Here is a 10,430-nt window from a genome sequence, read left to right as displayed (position 1 = left end):
TTGAAATTGTTTCCTCAGTCATTTCAACCAATCTGCCCATCACACAAGCCCCTCATATGCTCCTTTTAAGACTAGTGTCCAGTACAGCCTTCTCCACTGGCCAAACTATCTCTCTCATCACTTGATAGTTCTTGAAATGGTTCCTCCAAGAAGTTATCTTAAACTGATTAGAATGGAGGTAAGGATTTGTTTGAGCCTTACCTTGCCCTAATGTGAAAGCTCATTCCCTGCCTCCTCCCTCCCTCCCCCAGGCTCCTTGTTCCATAAAGTAGAGCACTTTTGTACTCTACTATCTGGTCTGGTCTCGTTTCATTGTTCAACTCCATGTGATCTTCATGTCCGTCCATGTGTCCTAACTCTCTCTTACATTGAGTCAGGAGATCCAAGGTGTCTCAAGCAATGATCATACTCCTTCCCCTCTTCCTTCTGCTCACCCCTATCTTTTTTTCTGGGTCATAGACTTCTGATTATTTCCCTCCTCACACATCTCCCCCTGCTCTTCCTTAAGACATCCTACCTCTGTCTTGTGACCTACTTTCTCTTCTCCATTCAACCTTACTCTTTCCCTTCTTACCAAACCAATTCTAGCTGGTTCTCTTCCTTCAGGTAGCCTTCACTGAATCAACTTTTCCAGGTTTCATCCCTCTCTGTCATTTCCAACACTCTATCTAAAGCTCAATACAGCTGCTCCTAATTATGTCTTTGTGTGTTTGTGTGTTTATTAAACATCTCCCCTATCAGACTGAGGTTCCCCTGAGGACAGGGATAATGTTTCCTCTCCCTCAGTTCCCCATCATTGGCTATGGGTCCTGAAGGCAACAGATTCATGATTCAGGTCCATAGTCCATTTTTATTTATTCCAAAAACTCTATAATTCATTGCTGGGTTCTGTGTGAGATAAAAAAAAGACAGGATCTGCCTTGAAGGAGATTATTTTTTTATCTAGTAATCGAGTAGAAGTGATAAAACATACACAGATAAATATGTGGCAATACAAATTGAAGCACATTAAGTACATGAGAATAGGTCAAAGTTCTATGAGATGTGGTGAGTGATAAATCACTTCCAGCTAGAGGAATTGAGGAAGGCTTCATGAGAAAGTGAAATCTTTGTGCTGAGCCTTGAAGGAAATCCTCAACTAGGCACACACTCATAGGAGGATGGAGGATGGGGTTGTATTTGTACAACGTCTGATACAGTAAGGTTTTGCTGCTTAGAGATAGGTCTGGGTTTGAGCCAGGGCAAGACAAAAGAAGAAGTACTTTGTACTATCAAGTACATTATATTCATTGATAATCTAACTGGGGCTTCTTCAGTACATGGCTGGGGCATCTGGTTGAGTTGCAGAGGTAGCAATTATTTGGGCCATTTGGGAATTTTATTACCATCATCAGGTTCTAAATACTCTACTTAAGCAGTAAAACATGACTTTCTGAAGGGCCCAGGGGATTGATGTCATGGCATCAAGTCTGGGGAGCCCAGGGAACACTGGGGAGTCACTAAGCTATGCAGATGTGGAAAATTTAAAAAGAAAAAAAAGAGAAGGGGGCACGATCAGGAGGATTGGGAGTAGCAGGTCCATGAAGGAAATTCAAATCACACTTCATACCCTCTCTAGTAACTTATTGAGTCACCCAGAAGTTAAGGTTTCTTTAGTGTGGATTTGGATAGTTTTGGACATTTCCTAGGGGTGAGTTCATTTTGTCCTTCAGGGACTAGGATGTACAAACCAGTATCACCCTATTCCCTCCATTCTGTCTCTAAAGCTCTATGCTTTAGAGTTTTTTTTTCTGTCCCAGCAGTGACCCATTACAATAAGTGCAGAGAACTATAGAACCCAATTTCAATTTTAGAATCATACCCTTTGGTTCATTCCTCCAAACCAGAATGTGGCACGTATCTAGAAGGGCCCTGAGATTCCATGCAAGCATTCAAGCTAACAAAACATCAAAGATAGGAGAGATTTTTTTTTGACCTGACTATATCTGTGCTGATTGAACCATATATTAAAATATTTTCTAAGTAATGTTCTAAAATATTAAATAATACATTCCATTTATTTGGAATAGAATATATTTACTCCACAGGAAGCACTGTACTAAGAGATAAGGGAATATACAAAGATGAATAAGACATAGAGGATATCCTTAAGGGGTTCATAATCTAATGATATTTTAAGAACTCAACAAAATGTAAAAAGTCATAAAATGTCAATCTCTAAGTCTCTATGTGTCTTTTAACAACTCATTCACATGCTGAAACAGCTTGAAAGTATAAAGGTCAACATTTTCATTTGCAAAGGCCACAGGAGGACCTAATCTCTAGTCCAGCACTTTAGGCTGCAAGGATCTACACCTCCTAGAGAATGAAAAATCCAGAAGAAATGTTTCAGTTCAGTGGACTAGAAGAAGATAGGAATGCCCATTTTAGCATCTGGGGAAAACAGAGAAAATAAGTTTCTGCTGATTATCTTTTGCTTTTACATCACCTGTATTTTCTAATTTATTCCTTCTCCTCCTTCCCCTCCTCCTCCCAGAGAGCCATCCATTAAAATTAAAAAAAATTTAACAGAAAAAAGTTCTACAATACTAACCAGTCAATCAAAAGAATCTGATGTTAAAATCAGTGTTCCACACCCATGAATCCCTGTTTCTGTAATGAAGATGGGAGGAGGTGTCTTCCCATGTCTCTTCTTTGGGACCAAAACTTAGCCATTTTCATTGTGCAGCATCCAGTTTCAACCATCTTGATGTGTTCTTTTGATTTTCGTTGTTATAATCACTGTGTATTTTGTTTTTCTGATTCTGCTTGTATCATTTTGAATAAATATTTCAAAGTTTCTCTGTAATCATAACATTCATCATTTCTTCGAGCCCATGCACCAAAATTGCCCTGCCCCAATACATTGACATTTTTTTCTAGTTCTTTGCTACTATAGAAAATACTGCTATAAATTTTTTGTCCCACATGAGGATTTTCTTTTTTTCCATTGACCTCTTTGAATCATATGCTTACAAGTAAAATCTCTGAATCAAAGGGTATAGTTAAGAATTCTCCCTCTCTTCCCCAGCCATAGCTATGTTGATCTGCTCTCCTTTTCTTTTTTATTACAACTTTTTAATAGTAGGATTTGATTTAGCTTAATTTTAATGATTTCAGGTCACATATCCATTTTGGATTTGTCGTGACATATGGTATAAAATGTTCCTCCAAACCAAATTCCTGCCAAACTACTTTCCAATTTTTCCATCAATTCTTATTAAACAGGTAGTCCTTGCTGGGCAATTTATGTTTTCAGATTTACCCCATGTGAGATTATTGAGTTTCAGGTACTTGTAATTGATTTTTTGTTTCTTTTTTTCCCCCAGTGACCTATTTTTCTATTTTTAACCCATATCAAATAGTTTTGATGATTATTGCTTTATAATGTTTGAGGTCTGGAAGTGTTATTTCTCCTTTTAAAAAATTATTCCTTTGATATTCTAGATCTTTTGCTCCTTAAGATTAATTTTATTATTATTTGATTTGGGTTTATGAAATATTCCTGTGACAGTTTGATTGGTATGTCACTGTATCAGCGAGGAATCTGGCATACACAGGAAGCCCTGCTGTACAGGTTCTTAGATCTGCTTTTCTAAAAGGAAAGCAGATTTGGAGGGGTCAATAATCTACTTTATTCAGGCACATATATCATTCACTTAGTTCATTCACTTAGTCAGTACCCTTAGGAAAAAGTCAGCAACTTTAGAGAAAATACAAACAAAAATTACAAGCAGAAATTACAAACAGAAAGACCAACAGACAGGGCTTCCGACTGTCTGACCCCAGATAATGCATACATCATTACCAGAGAGAGAAGCACCAACATCTGGGTTTTCAAAACCAGGGGGCTTCTTAAAACAGCTACCCAGAGTCTCATCTGGCACAGGAATCTTCTTTCAAAAAATAAACCCCAAAGCAAAACCTCACCTCAGAGTAAATATTCTTTTCAGGGCTGGAGGGCACAACCCTCTAATCCTGTGCCTCATTAGAAATTAAGAAAAGGTGTCTGAGGCCTACTAATGAATGGGGAAGATCTTTAACTCTTCCCCCATTAACCTTACATTAACCTTACAGTCACTAAATTTGTAAATTGATTTGGGGAGTACTATTATTTTTATTACAGTGGCACAGCCCAGCTGTGAGCACTAAGGATCTCTCTAGTTATTTAAGTTGTTCTTTATTTCTTTAAGGAAAATTTTTATAATTGTATCTATATAGGTATAGTTTGGATTTTTTTTTTTTACTATATTTTAGCTGTATTTTTTTTTTCCCTAGGGGGCAGCTAGGTGGCACAGTGGATAGAGTGCCAGGCCTGAAGTCAGATAGACTCATATTCATCAGTTCAAACCTGGCCTCAGACTCTTACTAGCTGTGTGACACTAGGCAAGTAATTTAACCCTGTTTGCCTGAGTTCTTCACCTATAAAATGATCTGGAGAAGGAAATGGCAAACCACTCCAGTATCTTTACCAAAAAAAACCCAGATGGGGTCAAGAAAAGTTCAACACTACTAAAATGACTGAACAACAATAAAACCATATTTTTATTGTATTTTTACAACTTTTACTGCATTAAAAAAATTTCTTCTGTGCTTAAACTTTGTAGGCTATGCTTGTTGACTTGACTTTTTTTTTTAGCATGAGTGAATGTATTCTTTTTCAAAGACTTTGTCTACATCTATTGAATCTACTTTGATAGCTGAGTCCCATTTTAAGTTACTTCAAATATGACTTTCCTTTCTATTAGAGTTTCCTGATTTTTATTATTGCATATACAAATGCTGTTGATACTTGACAGTTCATTCTATGTCTTGAAATTTTACTAAAGTTACTAGTTGTCTCAGTTTCTTCTCTGATTTCCTAGGATTTCCTGAGTGAATTATCAAGTCATCAGCAAATGAGGATTTTCTAAATAATCTTTGCCTTTAATTTCTCTTGTCTTATTGCTATTGCTATGATGTCTCAAAGCTATGTCAAATAACATCAGGGAAAGGAGATATCCTTGCTTTACTCCAATATTTGTTGGGAAAACTAATAGTGTTTTCCTTATTATGTGTAATGTTAGCTTTTGGTTTTAGATGGAAACTTTTTGCTGTGTTAAAAAATGGTCCTTCTATACTTGTGTTTTGTAGGGCGTGTTCGTTGATTTGAATTTTTATAGCATAAATGAATGTTATACTTTTTCTTAAGCTTTTTCTACATCTATTGGTGTACTCATAGCCAATCAATTACTTTAAGATGGTAGGATGGAGTGAATGCTCCATTAGCCCCTTTGATAACGGGCTACGCATGGAAACGGTTGCCAACACTTTCTTGAATTTGCTACCATTTAGATACGAATTTTCTTGATGAATAGATAGGCACTAGAGGTGTGTGGAATTATTTCTAATAGTTTTTTTTCACTGATATCAATGTATATGATTTTTATTGTAAGTATGGTATCTTTTTGCTTGTGGACATGTCCATATGAACACATTCATGCACATTACATATAAATTATGTACATGAAGAGGTATGTATTATTGTTTGTATATGAATTAAGTATATGATGATAAGTATATACATTAGAATAGATTTGAGTTAATGTCTTTAAACAGAAACGCTGTTGACAAATTAATTAAAACCCTTTTATAATTCTATCAAAGAGGTTAATAATTTTAAGCTTAAATAAGATTATAGCTTTTGCTATAACTGCCATTTTATTAAAATATAGAGCAGAAGACTCAAACTTCTAGGAAATGTCAATGTGTACAATTCACAAATATTTGTGAAATTCCCATATCGCTTTCTGATTCATCTTATAAATAAACTATAATAATATATTATAATTATATAATATATATTTATATTATTATATATTGTATATATATTATAATATAAACTATAGATAAATATATAGGTGATGTAGAAGGAAAGAGTATAAATGGCTCCTTCTAGGTGTTTGGCTATAAAAGAATGAAGAGGTAATAATATAGAAGAACAGTTTAAGCCTTAAACTTTAAGGTAATATAAATTATAAAAATCAATCAAAAACTACTGAATACTGTGCGTCAGGAATTGTGCTAGTCACTGGGAGTGCAAATGCAATAAGTGAAACAATAGACAGACAGACAGATAGATAGATGATAGATAGATAGATGGATGGATAGATAGATAGATAGATAGATAGATAGATAGATAGATAGATAGATAGATAGATAGATGGCTGGACAGATGAAAGGAAGGAAGGAAGGATGAATGGATGGATGGATGGATGGATGGATGGATGGATGGATGGATGGATGGATGGATGGATGGATAGATGGATGAATGAATGCAAAATGTATTTATTAAGTGCTTACTTTGTGCCACACACTATGTTAAGTTACACTGGGGATATAAATAAGCAAGCAAAGCAGTGCCTGACCCTAAGAGGCTTACTATTCTGATAAGAGGAAGATAACACATGAAAGGGAGCTAGAAAGAGGGAGGGGGATGGTATTGTTTCTCGGTTTGGAAACAGTGTCAAGAAAGTGAAGTGAAGGCCTAGTTCCACCCAACATAGTACAAAAACTCACCTGTCATAGATTAGAATGGTTCCAAGGTTCTGGTAGTAGGAGATGGGGAAGAGGGGTATGATGAGCATGATGGTCAGAGTGCAAAAAGTTTACATTCTAATGAGGGAGATGACAAGGAAATATGTAAGTATATACAGAATAAGTACAAAGAGAATTTATCAAATTATTTCCTGTTAAGCATTAAGGTCCAGGTTCTGTCAATTTGTGCCTATGAATATGAATTAGTCTCTAGTACTTATTTATTCCGCATACCTTAAAGTTTAGGGCTTAGACTATTCTTCTATATTATTACCTCTTCATTCTTTTATAGCCAAACACCTAGAAAGAGCTATTTATACTCTTTTCTTCTGCTTCATCTACTTTCACTAATTTCTTAGCCCTCTCACAGTCTGGTTTTCAACATCATTCCACATAATCTCTTAATTGTCATTTATTCAGTTGTGTCTGACTCTTTGGGGTTTTCTCAGCAAAGATACTGGAGCAGTTTGCCATTTTCTTATCCAGCTTATCTTACAGATGAGGAAACTAAGGCAAGCTGGGTTAAGTGACTTGCCCAGGGTCACACAGCTAGTGTCTGAGGCTAGACTTGAATTCTTGAAGAAGTCTTTCTGGTTCCAAGCCCAGTGCTCTATTTACTGCGCCACCTAGCTGCCCCCTTCATTGCCATACCCAAGGCTCTGTCCTGGGTTCTCTTCTCTCCTCTCTCCATACCATCTATCTTGGTAATCTCATTAGCTCCCATGAGTTCAATTTTTATCTCCATGTAGATGATCTTATGAGTTCAGGAGAAGTCCATTGGTTGACCACAGTTTCCTTATCTGTAAAATAAAGATAATGATAACTCTGAGCAGATAACCACCAGCTGAAGAATGACTGGCAATTGTCTGAATAGTACAGAGCTGAGTTAAAAACATAAAATGCTTAGTTAGCAGTCCTGAAAACTTTTCTGTGTCCTGACGAGGTTTAAGAATCAATGTCTTGAGAGACTGTAATAGTAGTTATAAGTTGGGTTACCGAATTCTGATTTAAGTTATTCTATCAATGTGCATTGTGAGCCTTTTGTGTTTTCTTTCCTGTATAGTAAATAAATATTTTTCCCCATGATTTTATGTTGTACATTGAATATGTTTCTGGGAGATATAGACATGATCCCAAAACCAAACTTTAAATGATATTGTCTCTAGGGGACCTGAATGGGTATTTAACACACTAAAGAGTATAAGAGAAGAGAACCTAGCCCTATTCTCATTAGAAGCCAAAGTACCCCTAGGAATGAATCTGGTGTAGACTAAGATCGATCTTAAAAAGATAACCAATCAAATGAAAAATATTTATTAAGTAACTCCTAAGTGCCAAGCTCTGTGCAAGATGCTGGGGGTACAAATACACAAATGAAACAGTTCTTGTTCTCAAGAATCTCACACTCTATCAGGGGAAAATAACATGTCCATGTACAAGTAAATACAAAATGTATCCATAGTAAACATTTCTAATCATTGTGGGCAGGAGGCCCTTGCAACTGGGGAGGCAAGTCTGGTAAGGTGTTGTTGTATTGAAGGTGGCACTTGAGCTTATCTTTGAAGGAAACTAGGAATTCTAAGAGGAAGGGGTGAGGAGGGAGTGCATTCCAGGCATCAGCAACAGCCTGTGTGAAAAAACAAATAGGAGCTAGAATGTTTTATAAGCAAAACAGCAAGTAGTCCATTTGGGTAAAATATAAAGTGCACAAAGTGGAGTAATGTGTAATAAGTCTGGAAAGGTAGGCTGGAGTCAGATTGTGAAACCCTTTAAGTATGAAACAAAGGAGACAAGGGAATCACTACCTGTGCATGAGCATGATCGTGTTTGTCCTTCATTGCCAAAGAAGACCATGCCATCAGAGAAAGAATGACATGACTTGCACTTGACTTTGTTTTGAGTGAAAGAGGGCTGTGCAGGTCACCAGCCTCACTTCTCCTCCAGAGCCCTCTGGATCCAATGACCTGATATTCCTCAGGATGACTGGAGATGGCCCAGGATGCACTGGGAGACCTTGGGGCCTTTAGGCCAAGGTCTTTGCAGGTACTCACTTAGGGTAAGGCAATGCCTGTTCATTGAATAGGCCTGTTTAAGAAGTAGCCAGGGCATGGCCCCTTTAATGAGGTCAAGAAAAAAGAAAGACATCAGGGTGGGTGGGAAACAGCAACAGTTAGTATTGATAATCACTGTAAAGGTAGGGGAGTCTAGGAGCCCTTGGCAGGGGCCCCTTGGAGTCCCAGTTTCAGAGTGTAGTAGGTTTAAGGTTTTGGGAGGGGAAAAGGAAAGGAAAAGAAAGGAGAGGAGAGAAGAGGAGGGGAGGGGGGGAGGGGAGGGAAGAGGGGAAAGAAAAGGGGAAAGGAAAGGAGGCAGTAAGACCCGGGTCAACTGGGCAACTTTTGGCCATCCAAATTTACCTTCCAAAGGAGAGGAGAAGGAAGGGGAGGGAGAACATGATAGACCTGTGCTTTGGAGAAAAGATTGGAGAGATAATTGAAGCAGGGAGGCGCATTAGGAAACTATTATAAAAGTCTTGGTATGAGGTGATAAGAGCTGAATACCATGTTTCACAAAATTGTAAAAGAATACAAGGTAAAGTATAGACTGTTAGAATCCCACAGGTTACTTACCAGAGAGGAGTCTCATCATTCATTCATCCATAAATGTGATTATTAAATTCCATGATTCCCAGATCAATGTAAGCAGCCAAGAAGAGCCAGATCATGTACCAAGACTCATGCAGCACCAATGGAAAAGAAAGGAAAGAACAGAGTATGACATACCCATAAAATAAATGGAAAATGGCTTACAGTCAAGAAAAAATTATCTCTTAAATAGTTGAACATAATCCTACAGGCAAAGAAATGTATACTTAATAGTACTCCATCACTGTATTCCAACTGAGAAAACCAGAGCTGGGCTGAGTCTTAGACAAAATAGACTTGAGGAAGGTAAACAAGTTTGAACACCTTGGAAAGGCTAAGTGATTATGCATGACTACCTTCTGTATGGGGGAGAGGGGAGAAAAAAAACCTTATTGTCCTTTTGGAGTGCCAGCCTTTCCACGTGGTAAATGAAGGAACAGAAAGAGACTAGTTTTGGACTTGAGTATTGAAAAATGAGCAAACAAATAATGTGAAACACTACCTAGGAAAGGAAAAGGGGGAGACATATTTCTTGTAACTGGGGTACTAGTGTAAAAGATAGAGGGAAATGGAGTTCTGAATTTAACACTTAGCTGAGTTTAACAAAAGAAGATTAAAAATAATTATAATGATAAAAGTACTAAATAGAGTAAATAGGAGGTTGATCTGGATTGCAACGAGAGAAGGAACATATGAAGGGGTGGGTGGGGTTGGGAAGGGCATTGATTCATTCAAAACAAACTACCACTACGGATGACTGATTACAAAAAGTAAATACTCAGACTAAGTGGCTTGGGCTGGACAGAAAGAGGGAGGGGAGGAAAGGGACCAGGATTAAATTTTTCTACATATTGTAAATTGCAGGAAGCTAATGTTGATTTCTACTTTTATTTTTCATTTTGAAAGGAGGAGAAAAAGGGAAGATATATTATAACAGTATTGAGTCAATTCTATTCAACAAGCATTTTTAAAGTACTATGTGCCAGGTACTGTGCTAGCCATTTGAGGCACAAAGGCGCCTAAAACCAAAATTAAACAGTCCTTGTCCTTAAGGAGATTATGTTCTTTTTTTTTTTTTTTTTTTTTTAGTGGACGGAGAGGAGCCAACAACATGTACCCTGAAAATTAAATTTAAAATATGGAAATGTGACTTGGACAGAACATGTGCAGACT

The 10,430-nt window shown here is 37.2% G+C and overlaps 1 long non-coding RNA gene across 3 annotated transcripts; it reads right to left on the bottom strand.

The window, feature by feature from the left end:
• Nucleotides 1-916: 916 nt before the first annotated feature.
• On the bottom strand, nucleotides 917-9,856 carry LOC140534041 (uncharacterized). Of its 3 annotated transcripts, none has more exons than XR_011977149.1 (3): nucleotides 9,243-9,819; nucleotides 2,594-7,415; nucleotides 917-2,433 (listed from the first exon to the last, which is right to left on the bottom strand). It is a non-coding gene; the product is annotated as an uncharacterized lncRNA (long non-coding RNA). The 3 variants fall into 3 exon arrangements; XR_011977150.1 differs by having other exon boundaries at nucleotides 917-2,842; nucleotides 6,598-7,415; nucleotides 9,243-9,801; XR_011977148.1 differs by having other exon boundaries at nucleotides 917-7,415; nucleotides 9,243-9,856.
• Between the last annotated feature and the right edge of the window lie 574 nt (nucleotides 9,857-10,430).

This window comes from Notamacropus eugenii, chromosome 3, assembly GCF_028372415.1.
Source record: "Notamacropus eugenii isolate mMacEug1 chromosome 3, mMacEug1.pri_v2, whole genome shotgun sequence".
NCBI lineage: Eukaryota > Metazoa > Chordata > Mammalia > Diprotodontia > Macropodidae > Notamacropus > Notamacropus eugenii.
Note: the sequence above shows the minus strand (reverse complement) of the source record. Positions and strands in the feature narration are given on the sequence as shown.